Source organism: Stenella coeruleoalba, assembly GCF_951394435.1.
Source record: "Stenella coeruleoalba genome assembly, chromosome: 5".
In the NCBI taxonomy this organism is placed as follows: Eukaryota; Metazoa; Chordata; class Mammalia; order Artiodactyla; family Delphinidae; genus Stenella; species Stenella coeruleoalba.
In genome coordinates this window covers 135,126,486-135,153,340 of record NC_137150.1, presented here as the reverse complement: position 1 = coordinate 135,153,340, position 26,855 = coordinate 135,126,486, and positions in this window count along the sequence as shown.

Sequence of the window (26,855 nt, the reverse complement as noted above, 5' to 3'; positions counted from 1 at the left end):
AAACCCCACTTGATCATGATGTATGATCCTTTTAATGTGCTGTTGGATTCTGTTTGCTAGTATTATGTTAAGGATTTTTACATCTATGTTCATCAGTGATATTGACCTGTAGTTTTCTTTTCTGTGACATCTTTGTCTGGTTTTGGTATCAGGGTGATGGTGAACTCATAGACTGAGTCTGGGAGTGTTTCTTCCACTGCTATATTTTCGAAGAGTTTGAGAAGGATAGGTGTTAGCGCTTCCCTAATGTTTGATAGAATTCACCTGTGAAGCCATCTGGTCCTGGACTTTTTTTTGTTGGAAGATTTTTAATCATAGTTTCAATTTCAGTGATTGTGATTGGTCAGTTCATATTTTCTATTTCTTCTTGGTACAGTCTTGGAAGGTTGTATATTTCTAAGAATTTGTCCATTTTTTCCCAGTTGTCCATTTTATTGGCATATAGTCGCTTGCGGTAGTTTCTCATGATCCTTTGTATTTCTTCAGTGTCAGTTTTTACTTCTCTTTCTTTTCTAATTCTGTTGATTTGAGTCTTCTCCCTTTTTTTCTTGATGAGTCTGGCTAATGGTTTATGAATTTTATCTTCTGAAGGAACCAACTTTTTAGTTTTATTGATCTTTTCTATAGTTTCCTTCATGTCTTTTTCATTTATTCCTCATCTGATCTTTATGATTTCTTTGTTTCTGCTAACCTTGGGTTTTTTTTTTTTTGTTGTTGTTGTTCTTCTTCTTTCTCTAAGTGCTTTAGGTGTAAGGTTAAGTTGTTTATTTGAGATTTTTCTTGTTTTTTGAGGTAGGATTGTATTGCTTTAAACTTCCCTCTTAGAACTGCTTTTGCTGCCTCCCATAGGTTTTGGGTCATCATGTTTTCATTGTCATTTGTTTCTAGGTATTTTTTGATTTCCTCTTTGATTTCTTCAGTGATCTCTTGATTATTTAGTAGTGTATTGTTTAGCCTCCATGTGTTTGTATCTTTTACAGTTTGTTTTTTCCTGTAATTGACAGGTAGTCTCATAGCGTTGTGGTTGGAAAAGATACTTGATACAGTTTCAATTTTCTTAAATTTACCGAGGCTTGATTTGTGACCCAAGATATGATCTATTCTGGAGAATGTTCCATGTGCACTTGAGAAGAAAGCATATTCTGTTGTTTTTGGATGCAATGTCCTATAAATATCAATTAAGTCCCTCTGGTCTAATGTGTCATTTAAAGCTTGTGTTTACTTATTTCTTTTCTTTTTTTTTCTTACTTATTTTCATTTCGGATGATTTGTCCATTGGTGAAAGTGGGGTGTTAAAGTTCCCTACAGTGATTGTGTTACTGTCAATTTCCCCTTTCATGGCTGTTAGCATTTGCCTTATGTATTGCGGTGCTCCTATGCTGGGTGCATAAACATTTACAATTGTTATATCTTCTTCTTGGATTGATCCCTTGATCATTATGTAGTGTCCTTCTTTGTCTCTTGTAAGAGTCTTTATTTTAAAGTCTATTTTGTCTGATATGAGAATTGCTACTCCAGCTTTCCTTTGATTTCCATTTGCATGGATATCTTTTTCCATCCCCTCACTTTTAGTCTGTATGTGTTTCTAGGTCTGAAGTGGGTCTCTTGTAGACAGCATATATATGGGTCTTGTTTTTGTATCCATTCAGCCAGTCTGTATCCTTTGGTTGAAGCATTTAATCCATTTACATTTGAGGTAATTATCGATACGTATTGTTCCTATTCCCATTTTCTGAATTATTTTAGGTTTGTTTTTGTAGGTCTTTTCCTTCTTTTGTGTTTCCCACCTAGAGAAGTTCCTTTAGTATTTGTTGTAAAGCTGGTTTGGTGGTGCTGAATTCTCTTAACTTTTGTTTGTCTGTAAAGGTTTTAATTTCTCCATCGAATCTGAATGAGATCCCTGCTGGGTAGTGTCATCTTGGTTGTAGGTTTTTCCCTTTCATCACTTTAAATATGTCCTGCCACTCCTTTCTGGATTGCAGAGTTTCTGCTGAGAAATCAGCTGTTAACCTTATGGGGATTCCCTTGTATGTTTTTTGTTGCTTTTTCCTTGCTGCTTTTAGTTTTTTTTGTTTGTATTTAATTTTTGATAGTTTGATTAATATGTGTCTTGGCGTGTTTCTCCTTGGATTTATCCTGTATGGGACTCTCTGTGCTTCCTGGACTTGATTGACTATTTCCTTTCCCATCTTAGGGAAGTTTTTGCCTATAATTTCTTCAAATATTTTCTCAGACCCTTTCTTTTTTGCTTCTTCTTCTGGGACCCCTATGATTCAAATGTTGTTACATTTAATGTTGTCCCGGAGGTCTCTGAGACTGTCCTCAATTCTTTTCATTCTTTTTTCTTTATTCTGCTCTGCGGCAGTTATTTCCACTCTTCTGTCTTCCAGGTCACTTATCAGTTCTTTTAGCTCAGTTATTCTGCTATTGATTCCTTCTAGAGAATTTTTAATTTCATTTTTTGTGTTGTTCATCATTGTTTGTTTGCTCTTTAGTTCTTCTAGTTCCTTGTTAATTGTTTCTTGTAGTTTCTCCATTCTTCTTCTGAGATTTTGGATCATCTTTACTATCATTACTCGGAATCCTTTTTCAGGTAGACTGCCTATTTCCTCTTCATTTGTTTGGTCTGGTGGGTTTTTCCCTTGCTCCTTCACCTGCTGCATATTTCTCTCTCTTCTCATTTTGTTGAACTTACTGTGTTTGGGGGTCTCCTTTTCGCAGGCTGCAGGTTCGTAGTTCCTGTTGTTTTTGGTGTCTGCCCCCAGTGGCTGAGGTTGGTTCAGTGGGTTGTGTAGGCTTCCTGGTTGGGGGGACTGGTGCCTGTGTTCTGGTGGATGAGGCTGGATCTTGTCCTTCTGATGGGTAGGGCCACATCTGGTGCTGTGTTTTGGGGTGTCTGTGACCTTATTATGACTTTAGGCAGCCTCTCTGCTAATGGATGGGGTTGTGTTCCTGTCTTGCTAGTTGTTTGGCATAGGGTGTCTAGTACCAGAGCTTGCTGGCTGTTGGGTGGATCTGGGTGTTAGTGTTGAGACGGAGATCTCTGGGAGAGCTCTTGCCAATTGATATTATATGGGGCTGGGAGGTCTCTGGTGGTCCAATGTCCTGGACTCAGCTCTCCCACCTCAGAGGCTCAGGCCTGACACCCGGCCAGAGCACCAAGACCCTGCTAGCTGCATGGCTAGGAAGAAAAGGAAGGAAAGAAAACCCCAAGAAAACTAACAAGCAGAACCCTAGGACAAATGGTAAAAGCAAAACCAAACAGATAAATCACATAAAGACACATACACACTCATAAAAAGAAAAAACAAACAAACAGCAACAAAAAAAAAACAAACATACAGAACCCTAGGACAAATGGTAAAAGCAAACCTAAACAGCCAAAATCACACAAAGAGACATACACACACACACTCACAAAAAGAGAAAAAAGGGAAAAAAAGATAGAGAGCAACCAAACCAATAAACAAATTCACCAGTGATAACAAGTACTAAAAAGTACACTAAAAAAAAAAAAAAGTAAACTAAGATAAACATAAAACCAAAACCAAATCAGACACAGAAAGCAAACCCCAAGTCTACAGTTGCTCCCCATGTCCACTCTCTCAATTTTGGGAACATTCATTGTCTATTCAGGTATTCCACAGATGCAGCGTTTATCAAGTTGATTGTGGAGATTTAATCCGCTGTTCCTGAGGCTGCTGGGAGAGATTTCCCTTCTCTTCTTTGTTTGCACAGCTCCTGGGGTTCAGCTTTGGATTTGGCCCCACCTCTGCGTGTTGGTCGCCCTCAGGAGTCTGTTTCCTGTCCAGACAGGAGGTTTGTTTAAAGCAGCTGCTGATTAGTGCTGTCTTGCTCCCTCAGGCTGGAGAGTGGGAGGGGTACAGTAATCATAATTGGGATGTGGATTTAGCTTGAGGTGGCAGAGGCCAGCATAATATTGAAACAGCCTGTGGCAAGCCATGTGTTCTCCATGCGAAGTTGTCCCTGGATCATGGGCCCCTGGCAGTGGCGGGTTGCACAGTCTCCCCGGGGGATGTGGATAGTGACCTGTGCTTGCACACAGGATACTTGGTGGCAGCAGCAACAGTGTTAGTGGTCCATGCCCGTCTCTGGGGTCTGAGATGATAGCTGCGGGTCATGCCTGTCTCTGGAGCTCACTTAGGTGGTGCTCTGCCATCTGTGGGCACAAGAAGCAGGAAGCCCCTCTCCTCGTGCACCCCAAAACAATGGTCTCTTGCCTCTCTGGCTGGTCCAGACTTTTTCCCGGACTCCCTCCTACTAGATGTGGCCCACTAGCCCCCTTCAGGCTGTCTTCACGCAGCCAACCCCAGTTGTCTCCCTGGGGTCTGACCTCCAAAGCCCGAGCCTCAGCTCCCAGCCCCTGCCCGCCCCGGCGGGTGAGCAGACAAGCCTCTCAGGCTGGTGAGTGCTGTTTGGCCCTGAACCTCTGTGCGGGAATCTCTCCACTTTGCCCTCTGCACCCCTGTTGCTGTGCTCTCCTCTGTGGCTCTGAAGCTTCCTCCCTCCCACACCCTGTCCCTGCCAGTGAAAGGGGTCCCTAGTGTGTGGAAACTTCTCCTCCATCACAGCTCCCTCTCAGAGGTGCAGGTCCTGTCACTAATCTTTTTTTTCTTTTTTTTTTTCCTGCGGTACACAGGCCTCTCACTGTTGTGGCCTCTCCCGTTGTGGAGCACAGGCTCCGGACACGCAGGCTCAGCAGCCAGGTGTCACGGGCCTAGCCGCTCCGTGGCATGTGGGATCTTCCCGGACCGGGGCACGAACCTGTGTCCCCTGCATCGGCAGGCGGACTCTCAACCAGTGCGCCACCAGGGAAGCCCCTGTCCCTATTCTTTTGTCTCTGTTTTTGCTTTTCTCTTTTGCCCTACCCTGGTATGTGGGGAGTTTCTTGCCTTTTGGGAGGTCTGAGGTCTTCTGCCAGCATTCAGTAGGTGTTCTGTAGGTGTTGTTCCACATGTCGATGTATTTTTGATGTACTTGTGTGTAGGAAAGTGATCTCCATGTCTTACTCCTCCGCCATCTTGAAGGTCTCCGTGGGCAGGGATTTGGAAGATCTTGTTTAGTGTTGCATATGCAGCATCTACAAGAGTGACTGGTGCAAAATCGGCACTTCGTGAATGCTTGTTAAATGAATGAACGAAACAAGCAAATAGATGGGGCTGAGTCTACTTTGTGTCCCTTCCTGAGGAAATTTTCCCTTAAGCAAAAGGAAAAGTGGCATAAGGCCGTCACAGTCTAGCTGTTGCTATTGTGAGTTTGTAGCTTTCTGGTTGTCTGTCTTGATGTTTGGAGAACCCAGAGATATGAGGCTTAGCGTGTTTTCCACTGAGTTTATGGAATGATAATTAACGCAGACGCCCTTTTGGCTGTGCTACCTAGCAATCAATGCCGGACTGTGCCTCCTGGCTGGTACCTGCTGGGCACAGGGGCTCATTTCCCTCTGAGGAGCTGCTGACTGGAGCTGTTTGTCTCTCAAAGGGTGCTAAACCCTCATTAGCAGCTTGTAAACTTTTTCCTGCTCGTCAAGACTGGCTCTTTGTAAGCAGTGGGGGCGTTTACTAAGTCTTTCTGAGAAATGAGCCAAATTTTTGGAAACGTGCATATAGAAAGGGTCTGGAGTAAGAGTTGACTTATAATAATGCCAGTGGTATGTTTCTCTGTAGACAGAATCACAGGCTTCAATTAGGTGTTTCAGAAACATTTTTCTTTCTTTCTTTTTCTCCCCGCGAATTATCTCAAACCTCTGCTTTTATTTGCTCCTCTTGTGCATAGGGAGCCAGTGAGGGCACTTCCTTTTGGGACTGGGGTCAAAGGATACCTGATCAAGGGGCAGAACCATTGTACTTAAGTTTTAAAACTTTTAATTGGAGGGTAACATACATGCACCTAAGGGTACAGCTTGATGAAATTTCATATTCAGTTGTTGATGGACATTTGGATAGTTTCTAGTCTGGCGGTTAGGAATAGAAGGTCTGCTTTCTTTCTTCTTTCTCCCTCCCTCCCACCCTCCCTTCCTTCCTTCCTTTCTCCCTCCCTCCCTCCCTTCCTTCCTCCCTTCCTTCCTCCCTTTCTCCCTCCCTCCCCTTCCTTCTCCCTCACTACCATCATCCTTCTTCATCCCCCTCTTCCTCCTTTTCTTCTTCTTCTCCTCGTTCAAAATGGAGACTAACTACTAGAAAAAGCTCCGCAGAGATACATTCTTTTGGTGATCCCATTCTGAGGGTAAACCTAGATCATGTGGTCAGAGCATCTTCATGCAGCATTTACCTAAACTGCTGATTCTCCTCTGAGACAACCTGGTGCTTTCCTGGCTGGACCCAAGCATCCTTTTGATATTCCCTTTCTCATTTACCAAGACACGAAGGAGTGCTTGCAATCAGAGTTCGAGTAGGGGTTGAGCCAGCTGGGCAGCTGCTCAGGGTACTGAGCCGTACAATGAATTTGAATATCTCTGTAAATGGTTCCCCAGTTAACTCAGGTTTCCTTATCCTGCAACTAACACAACCAAGGAAGTCTAACTTGGGCCACCAAAGATAGTATCCTCCAGTGGAAATGACAAAAAAAAAACCCAAACCACTCCCCACTCGCCCAGACCTCTACTTGTGGAGAATTATTGCCATAGAAACATGAAGTCATAGATTCTGAAACTCTGAACCCAAACAGTGCATTCTGCAGTGCCAGTTACCACGAACAATCAGTTTATTTGGTTCTATACATTTAAAACCCTTTATATGCCTCCCAAAGATCTGCCTGGTTAGTAAGGTAGAATAACGAGTGGTGTTTTGCCATCATTTCTTTTAGAACATGGATGTTGCTCTGGACTGGGAAAGTGAATTGGTTTCTGTATATAGTACAATTTTTTAATTAATATAAATAAATGTTGTTCCCACTAAAAAAAGTAGAACAGATTATACTGTTGAAAGGGGTCAGATTATTGCCTGGCTGGAAGTACCCATGTGCTTAGTCTAGCCTTGACTGTGAATTGGGCCCCCTCTGCTCTAGAACCCCAGGCAGCCTGAGGGAGGTGGGAGGGGGAGAGGCTAGCCCAAAAGTCAAAGGGCTGGAGCTGAGTCCCCATGTGAACTGGTTGTGTGGCCTTTGGTGAATAATTTGATCATCTTGGTTCTTAGTTTCCTCATCCAGAAAATGACAGGGTTAGACAAGATGACTCTGAGTTTCCTTCCAGCTTTGACAGCCTGTGTAATGGTGTGAACTGGGCTGTGTATCAATTGTATCTTGCCCTGAATGAATAAAGGACTTTACAGAGTGCTGTAAATGCCCAGTGACCCAGCCCTAATGAATGAACTATTGTAACGTGATTGTTCTTCACCATTTTTTCTCTGAGTTGTCAAAATGCCTCACTGTGCTAAATAAGAACGTTGATGTTAACTACAGAAGTTTGATGCATAATTCTTTCTTTTTAAACATCTTTATTGGTGACACACAATTCTTAATAAAATATGTGATTATCAAAGTCCTCCTTGTTAACCAGCTGGCCTCCTGAGTGCTGTGGGGAGAATCACAAAAGAAGTAAATCCTGTGCCTCTCCCCTTGGAGCCTGTGGAGTTGCCCCTGGGAGAAGCAGCTGCATCACAAGTGTGCATCTGTCCTTAGGACTTCTGGTTTCAAGTCCATATTTGACTCTGCTTGCTTTTTTCCCCCGTCTGTGAAACTGTTAATACCTGTGGCTCATCTTCCTTGATTGTCAGGCACAGAAGCTTCTCAGGAGACACGAGAGTGACCTTTTTCTCTCTGAAGTGCCCTCAGGTCTTAGAGCCTCTCACTGTGAATTTTATATTTGTCAATTGCCTCCATGAGTGTTCTATGGCTGCTGTAACAAATTGCCACAAATTCAGTGGCTTAAAACACAAGAATTTGTTATCTTACAGCTCTGGAGGTCAGGAGTCTGATCTGGTCTCACTGGGCTAAAATCAAGGTTTTGTGTTTCTTTCTGAAGACTTTGTGGAAGAATTCATTTCCTTGCCTTCTCCACTCTCTAAAGGCCACCCACAATCCTTGGCCCATGGTCCCTTCCTTTATCTTCAAGCCATCACCGTCGCACCTCCCGGAGCCCCCTCCCAAAGTCATATCTCCCTCTGATCATAACTTCCAGGAAAGTTTCTCTGCTTTTAAGGATTCGTGTGATTGGTTGGGTCAACCCAGATAATCCAGGTTAGTAATCTTCCCATCTCAAATTCCTTAATTTATTCATATCCACAAAGTGCCTTTTGTCATGTAGGTTCCAGAGGTTCTGCAGATTAGGGTGGGGACATTGTTGAGGAGGGGATTATTCTGCTGATCATGGTACTTTATGTCAGGTGATTCAGAACATCATCTTCAAGTCTGGGGTTGCCATGGATTGGGGTCACTCAGAGGTCGACTCTGAGCAGACACTGGCCTGCAGATTGCTTGCTAAGGAGGATCCTTGGAAGCAACACCTATGACAGGGAGGGAGGGGGAGGAGGCAGGAGTGAACGGGGCAGAGGCTGAGTTACAGCCTCAGTCAACCCTACAGGGGACTCTGGAGCTAGAATGATTGCAGCTGTGATGGTCTTAGAGTAAAGAAACTTGCTCATGGCAGCCCAGTTAGTAAATGGTAGAGACAGTATTCCACCTCATATTGTTTACATATAAACCTACATTCTTATCCATTGTACCTAATGCAGTCAACCTCCAGGACAGGGGTTTGTAAATTTTTCTGTAAAGGGCCTGATAATATATATTTTTGACTTTATTTGCCATATGGTCTCAGTCTTAACTACCCAACTCTGCCCTTGGGGTGCCATAGATAATACATAAAAGGATGACAGTACCATGTTCCGATAGAACTTTATTTACAAAAACAGGTGGCTGGTTGGACTTGGCCCACAGGCTGCAGGCTACCAACCCCTGCCCTAGGAAGTCCTCAGGTTGAGCAGGTACCACAGACTGAGTGGTTCTCACACTTGATCATGTATCACAACGACCTGGAAGACTCATCAGAACACATGTGACTCAACCCCACCTCCAGAATTTTGATTCAGCAGGTCTGGGGTGGAAGCCTAGAATTTGTAGTTTCAACAAGTTCCCAGGTGGAGCTGATGCTGCTGGTCCAGAGACCACACTTTGAGGACCACTGGCTTAGGTTAACACTCATGAATGAAAGTCAATGATGCTCTCCTCAAAGGAAAGTCTTGGTGTCATCCTTCAACAAAACAGCAATGCACAGGTGTCTTCTGAGTGTGTAACTAAAGGGCACACTGCTTAAATGGATTCCTTTCTTCAAGTCTCTGGCACAGGAGAAGCCAATGCTTTCTTAAATTCTCATCCACTGCATGAATTAGTGCTTGAATTTCTAGCAGGGCCCGTCCTCCAGGAATGCAAATTCCTTTTTTTTTGAAATGCAAATACCCTGGATGAAGAGAAACAATTTGAAGGGGAGAAGAGGAGTATATGTATATATGTATATATGGTTTGGAGTTGAGAGACCACTTCCTAGTTTAGTGGTCATGGACAGGCTTTTTCCTTTCTGAACTATTATTTCCTAATCAGTGTAATGGGAATGGTATTAATTCATAGGTGGTTATAAAAATCAAATATAATCTAATGAGATAATGCATCTAAAAACACCCTTAATATTCATACATTCGTTTAAACTGGTTTTATTAATTTTTTTTCCCCTCTGTGTCAGGAAGGCTGGAGATGACAGGAGACAGTAATATCTTAGAGGGAGAGGGTGCTATGTCAGTGAGGGTAAGGGCAAAAGCAGGATGAGCAGGGAGGTTTCTGAGGACAAACTACTTATTTTATAATATCTAAAAAATCACATGTAATAATATCTAGGCTAGCCTTTGTTTAAGACAAACTAGGTGTATCAGTTAGCCTTTGCTGCATAACAAGCAGCTCCAAAATCAAATGGCTTAAAACAACAACCATTTATTTAGCTCATGATTCTGTTAGGTGGCTCTTTTTGTCTCTTCTGAGTTTGGCTGGTCTTGGCTGGCCTTATGAATCTGTGGTCATTTGGTAGGTGAGCGAGGTGGTAGCTGGTCCCAGATAGCCTCGTTTGCATGTTTCGTTGGCTAGAGGGTGGGGTGATGAGGGGACTATACCAAAAGTCTCTCATCTTCCAATAGGCTAGCAGGGTCTGCTCATGTGGTGGCAGTTCTTAAAACAGCAAGCAAAAGCTACAAAGCCTTTAGAGGACTTAGCTTAAAAGTGACCCAATATCACATCTACTGCCTTCTGTTTGTTAAAGCAAGTCACATGGCCAGATTAAAGGGGCAGGGAAATAGCCTCCACCCCTTGACCGGAATGGCTAGAACCACGGAAATCTACCACATCAGATACAAACTTTTCCAAGTACTTAGTCTGGTTTTATCATTTATTGCTTCAGTTTTTGTTGTTTGAATTTAAAAACTCAAAACGAGATCAGAATCATCTCTCACACCCCATGCATGCCAATATTCTTATTCTGATTTATAAAATAAAGTATATAAAAACCACAAAGAATTTATACAATTCTTAACCAGGCAATATGAATGACCCTTTGTAACTCAGGTAGAAGAGAAGAGCATTTTAGGTAGTTAGAATTTCAAAGAATTTGAAAACAAAAATCATTGTTGTTGTTGTTGTTGTTGTTGTTGTTTTGCGGTACACGGGCCTCTCACTGTTGTGGCCTCTCCCGTTGCGGAGCACAGGCTCCGGACGCGCAGGCTCAGTGGCCACGGCTCACGGGCCTAGCCGCTCTGCGGCATGTGGGATCTTCCCGGACTGGAGCACAAACCCGTGTCCCCTGCATCGGCAGGCAGACTCTCAACCACTGCGCCACCAGGGAAGCCCCCAAAATCATTTTTATCTTAGTTAAAAATTTTTTTTTTGTACGTAGGGAAAAGATACAGAAAACTGCCTTAAGAACTGTGGGTGGAAAAAAGGGCAAATAAAATTAACTATATATAAATGTTCCTTGCACTAATTCTGAAACATGAAGAATAAAAACAAAACACTAGTATGAATATTTGACTTGAAACTGGTGGATTAATCCAGAGATCTATCTCTAATATACATGATCTTTAAGAAATTTCCTAACTCCATGACTGTATTCTTTACACATTGGAGTTGAAAGATCTTTAGGAAACTGTGGTCCAGAGAGATGCCGAATTGTCTTGGGAAACCCAGCTAGTCATTGGCAGAGTCGGGACTAGGGCCTACATAACCAAGTTGCAAATCCAAACTTTTTCCATCATTCCATACTGTTTCCATCATAGATGCTCTGTTCAGAGGCCTCTACTACCAGGGCATATACTCACTGAGCTGAGAGAGGAAGTCAGTTGGAATGCTGCAAAATATTAGTCATTCCCATCGGAATGGGAAGTTGAATGGCTGAGGGCATCGTTGTTCTTCCTGTTTGAAGAACAGCTGCTGTGTCTTTCAAGGCATTTTTGAGGATGTGTTAATATTGCTTCTTTTCTAGCTTTTGGTTGGGCAGGTCTGCACTACCTACTAAGTAGGTGACTACATTTTCCTTGGTGGAAAGTGCATTAGGTAATGACATTTTTCCTATGCACTCATCAACAACACTGTCTCTGTCCAAGACACGGCTGTAAGTTTGCTCATGTTCTGTCTGTGGGGCATGGTCACACCTCTCCCAGTCACCTCATTTTGATTTTAAGCTACTGAAACTACTCTTTGTGTTGCTGGGTGACTATTAACCATATTTGACAAAAAGAATGTTTTCCATGTTCTGGTAAGGAAATCCTCTGTTAAGATAAACAGCCCTTTCCCTCCTCTCCTGCAATTCGGGCCTTGCCAGAAAGGTCTAAATAGGTTCTCTGTAGTCATTTTCTTTTCAATACTTCACACTGGAGTTCAGTAAGAAACTCCAAGCCAGAAAACTTAACTTTTGCTGAAAGACCACAGAACCCAAGGACTAAAGAGCTATTTTAGGTTTGGGTGTCCTGCCCCAAGCCTCTTTTAGACATTTTGTATCCAGGTAAATGTCCTTTCTCTCTCCCCTCTTTTTCTATCATTTTCTTATGAAATTAATAAACATGCTTACTTCTTGGATTTTTGTGAATATGATTTTCTACCAAAACATTTACTTCTTCCATTTTTCTATCCTAAACTACTTCATGAAGTATTGGGTTTACCAATGAGCTGAAATCTACATTTGATCCTTTATGGTGATACTTAATCCTGAACGATGTTTGGAGACCACTGACTGAGGTAGAGCTTTTTGTTACAGCAAATAGATGTTGTTGCCCCTGGGTGGGGGTAGAGCTGCCCCATGTTGCTGCTGGTAGATGGGCTGTAACTCCATATACTGGTGGTGCTTCAACTAACATGAAAACTAGTTCAGGACTCATTGATGCATATATGAGCTACCATTCTCATTCAATTTTTTCCCCTCCCTTCACCGTTTCCACATTTTGTGACTTCTTTTCTTCTTCACAGTGGCCATTGATGTTAATTTTTTTCTTTGAGGCATACCTGTATAACAATTGAGGGGGTGGTGAGATGGGGGTGTGTGATGGGAGTAGGGTGCAGACAGTGTTTTGCCTCAAGGTCCACACATTTGAAGAGTGGTCCTTCCCTCAGATTCTTGCCTTCTGGAGAGGACTGAATTCTCTGTTGCCCTAGCTATGTGTGCACAGTGAGTTCTATAGTTGAAATTTGACTTAGAAGCTAAGGGTGGCTGCAGGAAGTTGCCTGCGCTCCATCAGGAAGTGAGTTTCACTTCCGGGTCAGGAGTATCATGAAGCCTTAGGGCCCTGTAGCGTTTCCCTTTATGACTCTGCACATCTTGGGGGTGGAGCCTGGGGGCTCTAGCAACCTGAATTGGCTCTCTGTCCTGATCTCACAGTATTTGTTGTGACCCATTTTGTGTTTCCCTAAGGCCCAGGAAGGCATGGAATTCTGAGTTATTGTCCTGACGGCCCACGGACACACTGTGACAATGTGGGTGACAATAGGAGGAAACTCAGCAGTTGAAAACTGCTTTGAGTTTTCCTTGACAATAAACACCAAGGGAATGGGGTGCATTATGTTAAGACTGGAGGAGGAGGGGGAGTAGCCCTATTATCTCTCCCCACATCACATAGTCATTCTTTCATTTAATGGATGTGACTGAGGACTTTCTCTGTAACAGGGACTGTGCTGGGTGGATGAATTGGCTTCAAGCCTGGAGGCATCTTCCTTCTACATGGTCTTCACAACAGCTCAATTTATATGTGTGTGTGTGTCTGTGTGTGTGTGTACACACATGCTCACATACATATGCGCACCTAATCTATTACCATTGTCATAATTACTTGCATCTCTCTTCTACATCCCCAACACCTTACTTTTAGGCCATTATCACATTATACTTAGTACTAACCTAGAATGTTTAAATACATTTCTAGTAGCCACCGCTCCCTTTCCCCATCGCTCTCCCTTTACCAATTGCATCAGTTTAATCTTTCATTAAGACAGTGATGTATGCTTGGAAGATCATGGGAATGAGAGCAGTGAGAAGTGTTAGGACCCTGGGGTTATGACCTCTGCTCTGTCTCAGTTACTTTACCTATAAAATATAAGATTAACAGGGTGGGAGGATTAGATGACCTTTAATTTCCCTTCCTGTACTGAATTTCATGACTCCACACTGAAACTTCCCCCCACGACTTTCAACAGCCTACTATTGTCTGGAGGACATGATGCAAACCCATTTGTTGACTGTTCACCACCCTCTCAGTAGGGCCCAGATCCGTTGCATAGCCCAGCCACCTCCTGTACATGGGGCCTCCTGGACAGCCAGGTTCACTGGTCTACTGGCTTTTCCCCATTTTCCTTCCTCTCTCTATTTGCTCATGAGTTTTTCTATTTACAGTGCCACACCTGCGCCTGGACCTTATCCATCTTTCCAAGGCTGTATCCTCTAGGAAGCCTTCTCTCTTTTTACTCAATTGACTGAACTGTCCTTTCTCTGAAATCCCATCTTGCAGAGACTGAATCTTTCATGTGGCATACATACAAACACACATGCATACACATACATACATGTATGTATGTATATGCATGTATATATCCATAGCTCTATATTTTTATTATAAATTTTATCCCCATGCCTTTTTTTTTGGTACGCGGGCCTGTCACTGTTGTGGCCTCTCCCGTTGTGGAGCACAGGCTCCGGATGCGCAGGCTCAGCAGCCATGGCTCACGGGCCCAGCCGCTCCGCAGCACATGGGATCTTCCTGGACCGGGGCACGAACCCGTGTCCCCTGCATCGGCAGGTGGACTCAAAACCACTGCGCCACCAGGGAACAACCCCCCCCATGCCATTTTTATATCTAGAGTGTATGACATGAAAAATAGTTCAAAAATGGGTATTCACCATCTCTTCCTTGCTTAGAAAAATTGCTGGAAGAATTCTGTGTGTTCCAGGTCAGCACATAAAGCTTTTTTGTACAGAATGTGAGTGTTGGGAGAGGGAAAAGATCTTTATTGAATTATTTTAGAAAGTTATGTATGGAAGAGAATACAATTGATCGAGAAGATTGGAAGGCTGATTTTCCCACTGTAAAATGTAAGCTCCATGAGATCAGGAATTTTGCTTGACTTGTTTTCCAGTTTATCCTTGTTCTTGAAATGCTTGGCACACATACTTGTTGAAAGAATGCATGACAATGGACCATACTGGCTAGCCTGGGATGGTGGTAGCAGGGAGAGGTTCTGGAAGTTTGGACAGAAGTGGGAGATACTGCTGTGCATGGGAGCTTTTAAGAAAGATGTGAAAACAAGATTTCAGATTTTGCTGTGAGTTGTGAACAAATCCTTCATTGGCTTTTTTTTTTAGTAGTAAAGATTAAAAAGATCTTGATAAAGATTTCTTAAAGGTTGCATTGAATTTCACTGAATGGGGTCGCATCCTGTCATCCCTTGCAGGGCTGCCATGCATATATTAAGTTCTGTCTGTTTGTTCGATAAATGGATCACCTTCCGTTCTTCCCTGAGGTAGAGTGTGCTATGTGGAACATGGCTTACTTTGCATGTGGTGCCAGGTTCCATATGGCCGTAGATGCATTTCGCTGGGCAGCAGCCTTGAGTGTGTTTGTAGTCGATTAAAGGGAGGCTAAAGGGGGAGTTTCTATGAATGTGTACATAGTAACTGTGAGTAATGAAAACCCAACTTAGACTAGCTTAGGCCAAAAGGAAAAAAATTGTTACATGGTTGCTGAGATGTCTTATGGTACAAAAGATAAGAACTGGGTGGGGCCTCAGGAGTGACCTTCAGAGATTATCTTTTCCTTTTCCACCTGGGTTTGCCACCCTTTCTCTCCATCCCTCCCTGGACTGGATTTTCTTCTCTTGGCTTCTTTGATGCACACAGTGGGAAATAGGAGAAAGTGGTCTCTCTTTCTCAGTTTTAAATTTCCCAGGGTACCATTCCAATTGGCTTGAAAGTTGACCACCGAAGGGCATCATCTTCATAGTTCCTTCTCCAGCAGCCACATGGTTGGAGTGGGGGAAGGGAGGAGAGTTGCCAGAAAGGAGGTGCAGGTCCCCACAGGAAGGGGTGTGAGATGAGTGGACAGAACAGGAAGGGTTCACTTTCACTGCTATGGCAGAAACACTTTACCATGTAGGCTCGGCCATGGGAAGTCAGTGGGGTCATCTCCTAGAGGAATGAGTTAATTCCAAGGTGCTGTGGCTCAGTGGCTATCTTGGATACTTTCAGTCACTCGTTCTATTGTGTCCAGTCACTGAGTTCTGTTGGAATAAGTGAGTCCCAGAAAGTTCAGTCCACACCTTGTGGGAGACCCTAGGAACCGAGAGAATCTCACCTGATAAAAACTTAGTGGTCTGCAATTTGTAAAAAACAATGAGAAGGTGCATAACAGTGAAGGTGATTTTTTTCTTGTGTTTCAGTCAAGGAATCAGAATTTGAGGTCCAAAATATTGTTTATAATAAAGTAACTATTTCAATGTAACAAATGACCAGATGTACACACAAAGGACTACTCTCTAGATGAAGGAGAAATGTTGTCTTTTGTCCCTTATTCGTTCGTACATTCATTCGTTTTGCAAACTTTTGTCGAGTACCGGCCACTGTAGGTTTTGGGGGTCCAGTGGTGAATAAGACAATTGTAGGCTCTGCCCTCCAGGAGCTTATAGTTCAGTGGGGAGTAGAGATATTGAGAAAGTGCCAGGTGTGATGCATACTTTGAACAAGAAAATAGAGGGAACGATCAGATGGAGGAGTTCTTGTCAGACATCTTGGGGAAAATGGCCTTTAATTTGAAGGTTGCATTTGGGGATTGGAGGCAGCAGATAAAGCAGAGTAAGGTTCCAGGGAGTGGGGATGCTGTGTTCCAGCCTCAAAGGATGCGTGTAGCCCCTTTGAGAGTTGAAAAAAGTTCAGTCGGCGGCAGTGGGGAGAGGAAGGGAGGGAGGGTGTGTGGAATCGAGGCTGTGTGTAAGGATTTGGGCTTTGTCTGAAAGGAACTGGGAAACTGTTGAAGAAAGCTGTATTATGTGAATACTATGAATACTGGGATATTAGTTCTCTATGGCTGCTGTAATAGATTGCCACACACTTGGTGGATTAAACAACACAGTTCTAGAGGTTAGAAGTCCAAACTGGGTCTCACTGGACTAAAATCAAGGTGTTGGCGAGCTGTGTTCCTTCAGCTCTAAGGAAGAATCCTTTTTCTTGCCATTTTCAGCTTTTAGAGGCTGCCTGCATTCCTTAGCTTGTGTGCCCCTTTCACTAGGATGTGGACATTTTTGGGGGCCACGTTTCTTCCGACCACAGATATACAGCCTGTAGGTGACACGATCTGATCGGTCTACACTCTGTGAGGACAGGAACCACGGCTCTTTTGCTCACTGCTGTATACCCTCGGCTTGATCGGCACTGTGCCTGGCACATAATAAATACTTCGCAGGTTATTTGCTGAATCAATGAGGAAAAAGATATTTAATAACTTCTGGCTGCAGAGAGAAGAGTGGGTTGAACTGGGACAAGAGTGGGTACAGAGAATCCAGTTAGAAAGTTATTGTTGAAAAAAGATCAAAGTTGCCTGGACACGGTGGTATCAGTGATTGGATTTGAGAGGCATTTAGAAGACACTCAACAAGACTTGGAGGTCGATTATATATGAGGCTGGGTGATGCTCAGATGTTTAGCTTGGGCATGGAGGAAGGTGCTCGTGCCTTTAACCAACACAGGGAACCTGGAGGACAAGCAGGATCTCATGAGCTGCTGAGCACAGATCGGTATGGACAGAGTTTGACTACCTGAGGTTGAGATAACTGTGTCCATCCCTAACAGGCAGAGGCATATATGAGTCTGTGGCTCAGCAGAGAGGTGGAAGCTGGAGTTTAAGATCGGAAATCATCCCAGCATCTCAGTAGTTGTTCGTGGAAGTCATGGACTTAGATGTTGTCACGTAGAGGAAAGTGGTAGATGGGGAAGGGAAGAGAGCCCAGACTAAGTTCCGAAACACCATTTCACAGAATCTGTTTCTCATTCCAATATCACTGCTCTATGTGGTTGAGACTCAGGCTTGGGAAGGGATCATTGTTTGTGTTCAGTGTTTCCCCTCTTGCACTGTTTTTTAAAAAACTAATTAATTAATTTATTTTAATGTCTTTATTGGAGTATAATTGCTTAACAATGTTGTGTTAGTTTCTGCTGTATAACAAAGTGAATCAGCTATACATATACATATATCCCCATATCTCCTCCCTCTTGCGTCTCCCTCCCACCCTCCCTATCCCACCCCTCTAGGTGGTCACAGAGCACCGAGCTGATCTCCCTGTGCTATGTGGCGGCTTCCCACTAGCTATTGATTTTACATTTGGTAGTGTATGCATGTCCTTGCCGCTCTCTCACTTTGTCCCAGCTTCCCTTTCCCCTTCCCCGTGTCCTCAAGTCCATTCTCTAGTAGGTCTGCATCTTTATTCCCATCCTGCCCCTAGGTTCTTCAGAACCTTTTTTTTTTTTTTAGATTCCATATATATGTGTTAGCATATGGTATTTGTTTTTCTCTTTCTGACTTACTTCACTCTGTATGACAGACTCTAGGTCCATCCACCTCACTACAAATAACTCAATTTCGTTTCTTTTTATGGCTGAGTAATATTCCATTGTATATGTGTGCCACATCTTCTTTATCCATTCATCTGTCAATGGACACTTAGGTTGCTTCCATGTCCTGGCTATTGTAAATAGAGATGCAATGAACATTGTGGTACATGACTCTGTTTGAATTATGGTTTTCTCAGGATATATGCCCAGTAGTGGGATTGCTGGGTCGTATGGTAGTTCTATTTTTAGTTTTTTAAGGAACCTCCATACTGTTCTCCATAGTGACTGTATCAATTTACATTCCTACCAACAGCGCAAGAGGGCTCCCTTTTCTCCACACCCTCTCCAGCATTTACTGTTTGTCGAGTTTTTGATGATGACCATTTTGACTGGTGTGAGGTGATACCTTATTGTAGTTTTGATTTGCATTTCTCTAATGATTAGTGGTGTTGAGCATCCTTTCATGTGTTTGTTGGCAATCTGTATATCTGCTTTGGAGAAATGTCTATTTAGGTCTTCTGCCCATTTTTGGATTGGGTTGTTTGTTTTTTTGATATCGAGTTGCATTAGCTGCTTGTATATTTTGGAGATTAATCCTTTGTAAGTTGCTTCCTTTGCAAATATTTTCTCCCATTTTGAGGGTTGTCTTTTCGTCTTGTTTATGGTTTCCTTTGCTGTGCAAGCTTTTAAGTTTCATTAGGTCCCATTTGTTTATTTTTGTTTGTATTTCCATTTCTCTAGGAGGTGGGTCAAAAAGGATCTTGCTGTGATTTATGTCATAGAGTGTTCTGCCTATGTTTTCCTCTAAGAGTTTTATAGTGTCTGGCCTTACATTTAGGTCTTTAATCCATTTTGAGTTTATTTTTGTGTATGGTGTTAGGGAGTGTTCTAATTTCATTCTTTTACATGTAGCTGTCCAGTTTTCCCAGCACCACTTATTGAAGAGTCTGTCTTTTCTCCATTGTATATTCTTGCCTAGTTTATCAAAAATAAGGTGACCATATGTGCATGAGTTTATCTCTGGGCTTTCTATCCTGTTCCATTCATCTATATTTCTGTATTTGTGCCAGTACCATACTGTCTTGATTACTGTAGCTTTGTAGTATAGTCTGAAGTCAGGGAGCCTGATTCCTCCAGCTCCGTTTTTTCTTGGGCTGTTTTAATGAACATTTCTTATTAGGATGAACCCTGGGGTGTTGGCATGGAATATGGAAATCACATAGTTTTAGAAAACCCACTTAGTGATTGCTTGCACTGAAGTCCTTTGTAAGAGATTTGGAATTTGGGTTTAGTTATGTGTGTACTTACCAACTTTGAATGGAGGGTATGGTAGGTGCCTCAAAAGGCAGTAAAGTCTAAACAGATATTTTCAGGGTTGGAGGACTGTATCCATCCTCACTTTCTTTCCTTGTTTACCTGCTTACCATGAATGATTGAACTGAGCTGGAAACCAGGGTCTGTGTATCCTGAGAGCCCAGGTCAAGAAAGACTATTGGCCCTTAAAGTAACAGTTTTGAAGGATGGAAAGGGCCAGGAAATTACCAGAATTCCAATACTTTACCCTGGGAAACTGGCTGAAGACCGGTTACCAAATCTAAATGGAAAAAACAAGATAGGATGTTCAGGGAACTTGCACTGAAGAGCATAGTTTGGAGTGGACAACCTTAGAATATATGTTCCTGGAGTTTTAAAGATTGAGAGAGGCTCAGGATACATCAAGTTTTTTGAGACCCTAAGTGTAAAAAACAAAACAAAACAAAACAAAAACAACAACAGCAACAAGGGGAAGAAAGGCCAAAACAGCATTGCAAATATGCCAGAATACCTAACTTTACATTTTGACAAACAAGTTCTTTATAACCCAAACACAAAGCCCACAGTGCTGTATGTTTGTGTTAGACACAAGATATTTATAAGTTTTATAAAAACTAATTCACTGTGTACCACAGGGGGGTGGCCTGATAATGCAACATGAGATCAAAGTTGTGTGATAAATGTCATCATCTTTCAACCTTGTGTGTCATCTCTGTGTGTCATGTATGTATCTTGAAAGTCCAAATTTGAGACCCTGTGGTTGTGAGGCCAAGGTCAAATGCCCCTTTGGTGATAGGGCTTTGTACATCTTATCCATTATTTAAAACCCAACTTAAGTGTTCTTCCCGTCTCTTCAATGTTAATCAAGAGTCAATAAATGACAGGGAATGAGCTATACTAGGCACTGGAGGCACAAAGATGGATGGGATACAGCTCACTGCTGGAAGAGCTGACACGGCTGAGGACGCAGCCATAGCAGCAGCTAAAGCCAGTGGCGGGAGATCGTCCTCGCTCCTGCCATCTTTCCTTGAGTTTGAAGACCTGAAGATGATCTCATCTCCTCTGGCTCCTCTTGCATTTAAATTCTCTACCACTTTTTGAACAAACCCTATACATATTGTATTGCTATGAAAATTGATTGCACTTTGTTATAAATATTTACATATTATAAATTGTAAATCAACTATACTTCAATTTTTAAAAAATGCTTAAATTTACATTTAATTGCTTATAATATAGTGTCTTCACTGCAGTTGGGTGTGGTAACCAGAGAAAGTTCAGGACAACAGGACACAAAGAGAGCCATTCCTTCAACTTCTGGGTTGTGCTCTTCAACAGAAGCTTCTAGTTAGCTGTGATAGGTATTATTATCTCTACTTCTAGCACTCTGGGAGAAAAACTTTCACCTCTCCCTGACTCAGGCTGAGTGCCTGTATATAGATTATCAAATCACTTATCTCACTCTTGTAAGAAGCTTCTTTATCTGCCAGGCTCACTCAGGAGCTCATTGAGCCCTCAGTCATATTTTCCTCTCTAGCACTGAGTAGCAGTCGGTGTTCCTGCCACATTAGATGTTTGCTAAACAAATTAAGGAATTAAAGAACACCTTGTACTACATCAGGTTTCCCATGTGGATTAGGGTCAACTTACAAAATGATGCAAGGATCCCAGAAAGCACTAAAATAGTTGATAGCAATTGATTGTATTTCAACAATTACACCCCACTCCCCTTATCCCACCCGCCCTATTAGCAAATGCACCCATGACTTCATGTTTCCATAGAAGGCCCAAATATGTAGCCAACGTTGGCAACCTTTTATTTTCAGTAAATATTTTTTAGCGCTTTACTGCATGATTTGGCCAGTGGTTGATTGCCAGTTTCAGAGAATTTGGTAGCTGCTTTATAGGAAGGCGGATCATCTATGTTCCTTTAAATAAAGCTGGTTGCTTTGCGACTGGAAAAGGGACCTTGCCTTGTGGAACTGTCCGGACAATGAATTCACATTTTGTAGCATCTCTGGTTAATGTGAGATCACTGAGCCACGCTAGACACTGCCAGTGGCCATCAGTGCCATCATCTGATTTCTGAACAGCTCTGATTTCCCCTGACTTGGGAACCCCAGGCTAGTTTCACTTGGGCTCTGAAAACTGTCTCAGAATATCCTCCATCAATTGCTATTTGTATGGTGGGACATAAACAGCAAGGCAGGGTGGAGAAAACAAACAAGTTTATTGTACTTAAGTGTTACGAGAGCAGCGGTCACTAGTCAGGGGGGGAAATACATTTTATTTTCCTTTCTTCATGTGCTTTTCTATAAACAGCAAAACATGCTGAACCAGTTTTTCAAACAAAGTTGTAAAATCAGAAAATACAATGACCTTTAACAGTTGGTAGCATGAATTATCCGGGGCCACAAAGAAGTTTTTAACTCTTGAAACATGTTGGCAACGTGACAAATGAGGTTTTTTTCCCCCCTTTCAGACCATTAAAAATAGCTTTTATAAACTCTTAACTCCCTCTGATGGGGAGCTCACCATTAATCACCTTTATGACATCTTATATTTAGGCCATGGATAAATCCATGGGTCCTAATCAACCACTTTCCTGAGGAAATTGGCCAAATCCCCACTGGAGGGGGAGATGAATCACAACAGCCGTGCTATTCAGACAAATCTCTTTTCAAGTGCCCTTAAAGCTTTTTTTCATACACCAGCGAAGAGAGCCACACAGGAAACAATAATAGTTTAATCTTTTGAAAAATTTCCTTCCTGCATTGCAGCGCTTTCAGACAGGTAGTCAGAGCCAGCCAAAGAAAATTAGCAGCCGCCCCTGCCAAGAGCAGGCTGCTACTTGAGGCTCTGAGCTCCCCGGCCCCTTCCTCCTCTTCACACCCCCAACCCCTGTCGTCTCCAGGTCTCCAGCCTGAAAGGGAGTCTTCTTCTGCTCGGTGGTGGCCCTCACTGACATTGGAAGAGCCCTTGGTGACTCGGCGTGTGTCTAGGCGTTTTGAAAGCATCTCTGCCCTTCTCCTCCCAGAGTTTCCTCTAGGTTCTGGTTGGGAGGACACGTGTCATCTGGAGAAGCACATTGGGTTCTCAGGAAAATGCCATTTTTCACAAGATGGAGGGAGTCGTGGTAAATGTGTGTCTGCCTTTTGCTCGTGGAATTTTGCCAAATCTGAGCGAGTCCTGAGACTTGTGGGTTGGAAAAGACTTAGTTTCTGTAAGTTAACTTGCTTCACCCTCTGCCACCAGTGTGGGACATGAACCTTTAATAATGTCCAACAATTTGTTGCAGGCTTTGCTCGGGCTGTCGTAGACACTTTTCCTGAGGGATTTGGTCACAGTGCTTATGAAAGTCTTAAGCTGTACTTCTAATCAGCAAGTTCACTGAACTGTGGACAAAAAGAGAAGCCCCCTCCCCCATTGACCCCCGTAGGCCATTGACCTCTGGCTCAGGTTCTGTTGACCCATTGGCTGCCAGCGCCACCCCCCGCCCACTTGCCTCCCCTTACCCCACCATCTAAGTCTCCTGGCTCTCCATTTTGGCTCCTCACCCAACAGTCTCTGTCTTTTCCCTCGGCTTGGCAATTTCATGAACGACTTTCAGGGCCCGGAATAAATTAATTGCATTTCTATCTCTCGTGTATTTCCCCCTCCCATGTTTGTGACTGTATAAAGAAAAATAATCTCTCTTTATGTAGACTATGAAATTGACTGATCTCTCAAATGAGGAGAGAGGGGGCAAAAGGACTCATTGGCCAAGTTTCCGACTGTCACAAAAGAAAGTGAACCAAATTAGTTATTATAAAAATAGTCCCTCAATGCCACCCATGGTGTCTAGGAATTCTCTGGATCCATTCTCATGCATTTTCAGGACCAACAGAAAGTCCATGAAATTGGGGGTTTCATCTCCTTTTCCTCCATTATCATGGATAACTGAAAATAAGCTTTGTAATATTTTCCTTAGAAAAGTGTCTTAGCCACTCAGGAACATTTTCTCAGCAGTCCAAGTCAGAAGATCAGCAATCCATATCCCCATAGTAGCTGAGAAGAGGCCCGTGGTTCATGTTGTTGTAAAGGATTATCAACAACCAAGTGGTACCTTAAGATGTTCATCATAGTGTTATTTATAATAACAATACATTATGAAGACTTATATTTCCAGCAATAAGCCAGTGTTATTATCAGCCACATAACAGACATGTAACTGTGAAAAGTCGTGTTTTCAAAGTACACTAATCAATGGGAATATGCTTACACTATCTAAAGGGAAAAAGGTAGAATATACTGTTTATACTATTTAATTCCAATTTAGAAAAAAGATCATTTCTGGTTAATGGAATTATAAGTGGTTTTAATTTCATTTTTACAACTTTTCATAATTTCTAAAATGTTTTTAATGCAGAAACATTGTTTTATACTGATATACAGAATCAGATACTATGTCTAATTGGCTTTGCTTGTTTTGTTTTATTTGGGAAGTTTCCTTCTTTCTCAATTTTTATTTGAAAGCTCTTAGAAGAAGAAAGGGTAAAGGGTAGGAAGAAAGAGGAAGGAAGAATGATTATTTCTGTATTTTGTCTTGAAAATTTTTGTGCTATATATTTTCAGTGAACACTGTAGTGTTTCTTAAACACTGTATTTTCCCTGGAGTTTTGATACCAGCAGAGGATAAAGACATTGAGTTACCAACTTGTTAGGAAAAAATTATGCTGACTCACATGTTCTAAAGAGACGCTGGATTTATGATGTTACATTAAAGATGTCTTTGAGTAGTGGCATCACTGTATACATGATCTCTGATACAATAAAATTTGGCAAAGTCAAGATCTTTGAGAGATATTTTTGAGGCAACATTAAGTTTTATCTTCTGGGCCCATGAAAGTTATGAATGTCTAGAATCTGATGTTTGATAAGAAATATCCCTACTATACATAATTAAAAAGGGATATCTAAAGAGACTGACGGATGAAATAAAATATTCAGAATAAATAGGACATCCCTGAATAGCAAGGAGGGGGCTTGTCAACCCTGGATGAGCACCTCTGTCTTTTTACCACTGCTCTTCCTGGATGCCTGTAGTCAGCTAAGCCCCGATTTGCCTGACATAAATTCATGAAAGTTTTGTGACATAACGAAGAAGGTGTGGAGGGGACCAGAGTGAGAGCCCAGTCTAAGCACTCAGAAACAATGCTGTACCCAGGTCAAGGCCATGTCAGTATCCTAGGGCTTTGCTTATTTCAGGCCAAAGTTCATGTGAGTCAGAGAAAGTTCTCGAGCCTCTGGCCATCACGGGACACTGCTTCTTTTGTTTAGTTGTTGAGGGAGACCCTGGCCCAGAAGACTCAGGATTGATTGCTCTTGAAAGCGCAAGGAATCAAAATGTGATTTCCTGACCCCAGAAGACGTGTGTGGTTGTAGGTTCTCTGTGTGGGGCAAGGTGAAGGAGGAAGTGAAGCTTGCCATGCTGGATAGGTGGGGAGGGACAAAAATTCTTCTCTCTTCTTTGCTCCAGTCTAACCCAGGCTTCTGTGATCTTTCCGACAACATGCCAAGTGTTCACCAAGGGACTCATTTTTCCCCTGGTCACACAGGAGACCACATTCCATGCCTCCTCATTCTCCACCGGCTAGACGTGGTCCAAGGAGGACTCCAAGGACCAGAGGATGGTGGAATCGCCAGGAGAAAGGGGCCAGGGTCTCTGAGTCACCTTGTGGAAGGCTGCTGCTAACTGCCTGACCAGACTGTGATCAGACGAGTGGGACATAAACCTTTATTAGATTAAGCTGCTGAGATTTAGCATTGTTTGGTGTAGTGGTTAGACTGTCTGACCAATACAAGGTGGTTGCCAAATCTGACTTTCCAATGGCCAGGATGCCCTCCTTGTTCTGTGCCTCAACTTCCTCATCTTTAAAATGGGAAACTCATAGTACTTACATCATAAGGATGTGGCAAAGTACAGAACTGTGCCTCATCCTCAGTGAAATGTCACCACTACCATGACTAGTACTACTACTATGGCAAGTACTATCAATACTATTACCTGAAGTAAGTGGTTGTTTATTTCAAGAAGGACTACCATTATGGAAGCACCCTAAATGTCCACTGACGGATGGATAAAGAAGATGTGGTATATATATAATGGAATATTACTCAGCCATAAAAAAGAATGAAATAATGCTATTTGCAGCAACATGGATGGACCTAGAGCTTATCATACTGAGTGAAGTAAGTCAGACAGAGAAAGACAAATGTCATATGATATCACTTATATGTGGAATCTAAAATAAGATACAAATGAACTTATTTATAAAGCAGAAGTAGACTCACAGACATAGAAACCAAACATGGTTACCAAAGGGGAAAGCAGAGGGGAGGGATGAATTGAGAATTTGGGCTTAGCAGATACACACTACTATATATAAAGTAGACAAACAACAAGGGCCTACTGTATAGCATAGGGAACTATATTCAATATCTTGTAATATTCAATATCTTGTAATGGCCTCCTATAATGGAAAAAAATCTGAAAAAGAATATATATCTATATATTTCTCTATCTATCTATCTAGCATCATCTATCTCTAACTGAATCACTTTGCTGTACACCTGGAACACTGTAAATCAACTATACTTCAAAAAAAAAAAAGTGAAAAAGAGAAAAGAAAGGCTACCATGGATCTCATGCTTCTTGAGAGGGGAAAATAGGTTTCTTGACGCAAACCCTTGTGAAGTACTAGCCAAACTATCAAAACAAACCTTAGATTAAGTCACTCAGGGATTAAGCACATGGAACTGGTACATTACCTCTCGTTATGGAACTGGATGCCACCTAATGATTCACAGTGGGTTTCGAGGGGAGAGATCGTTTTGGGTTATGAGAAAATTGTTGAAGGGTTCATGGAGAAGCAATTAGTTATTTAATCGTTCTAGTTTATTTGGAAGTGGTGATCTCAACACACAATGAGCTTGGCCTTAGAAACTTCATTGCAGCCATAGAGGAAATTTGGCTTTTCAGTAGAGGTTTGCTTTGTGAAACTCAGGTGATGGGATTTTATTATTTATTTATTATTTACTTAACGTCTTTATTGGAGTATAATTGCTTTACAATGGTGTGTTCGTTTCTGCTTTATAACAAAGTGAATCAGCTATACATATACGTATATCCCTATATCTCCTCCCTCTTGCGTCTTCCCCCCCACCCTCCCTACAGGTGAGGGGATTTTGAACAAAGACAGTGCGGCATCATAGTGACATCCTAACCAATCGATGAGGATAATTAGAACTGTTTCAACTGGTTAGCAGGTAAAGACTGATGTCTGAGTGCTAGGAGAGGGTAGTTGAGAAGTCTAGTGTTGTCATTACGAATGTAGGCTATGGAGTCACACCACCAGGGTTCACATTTGGCAATTTACCAGCTGTGTTACCCTGGGAAAGTTATGCAGTCTCTCTGGGCTTTTGTTTC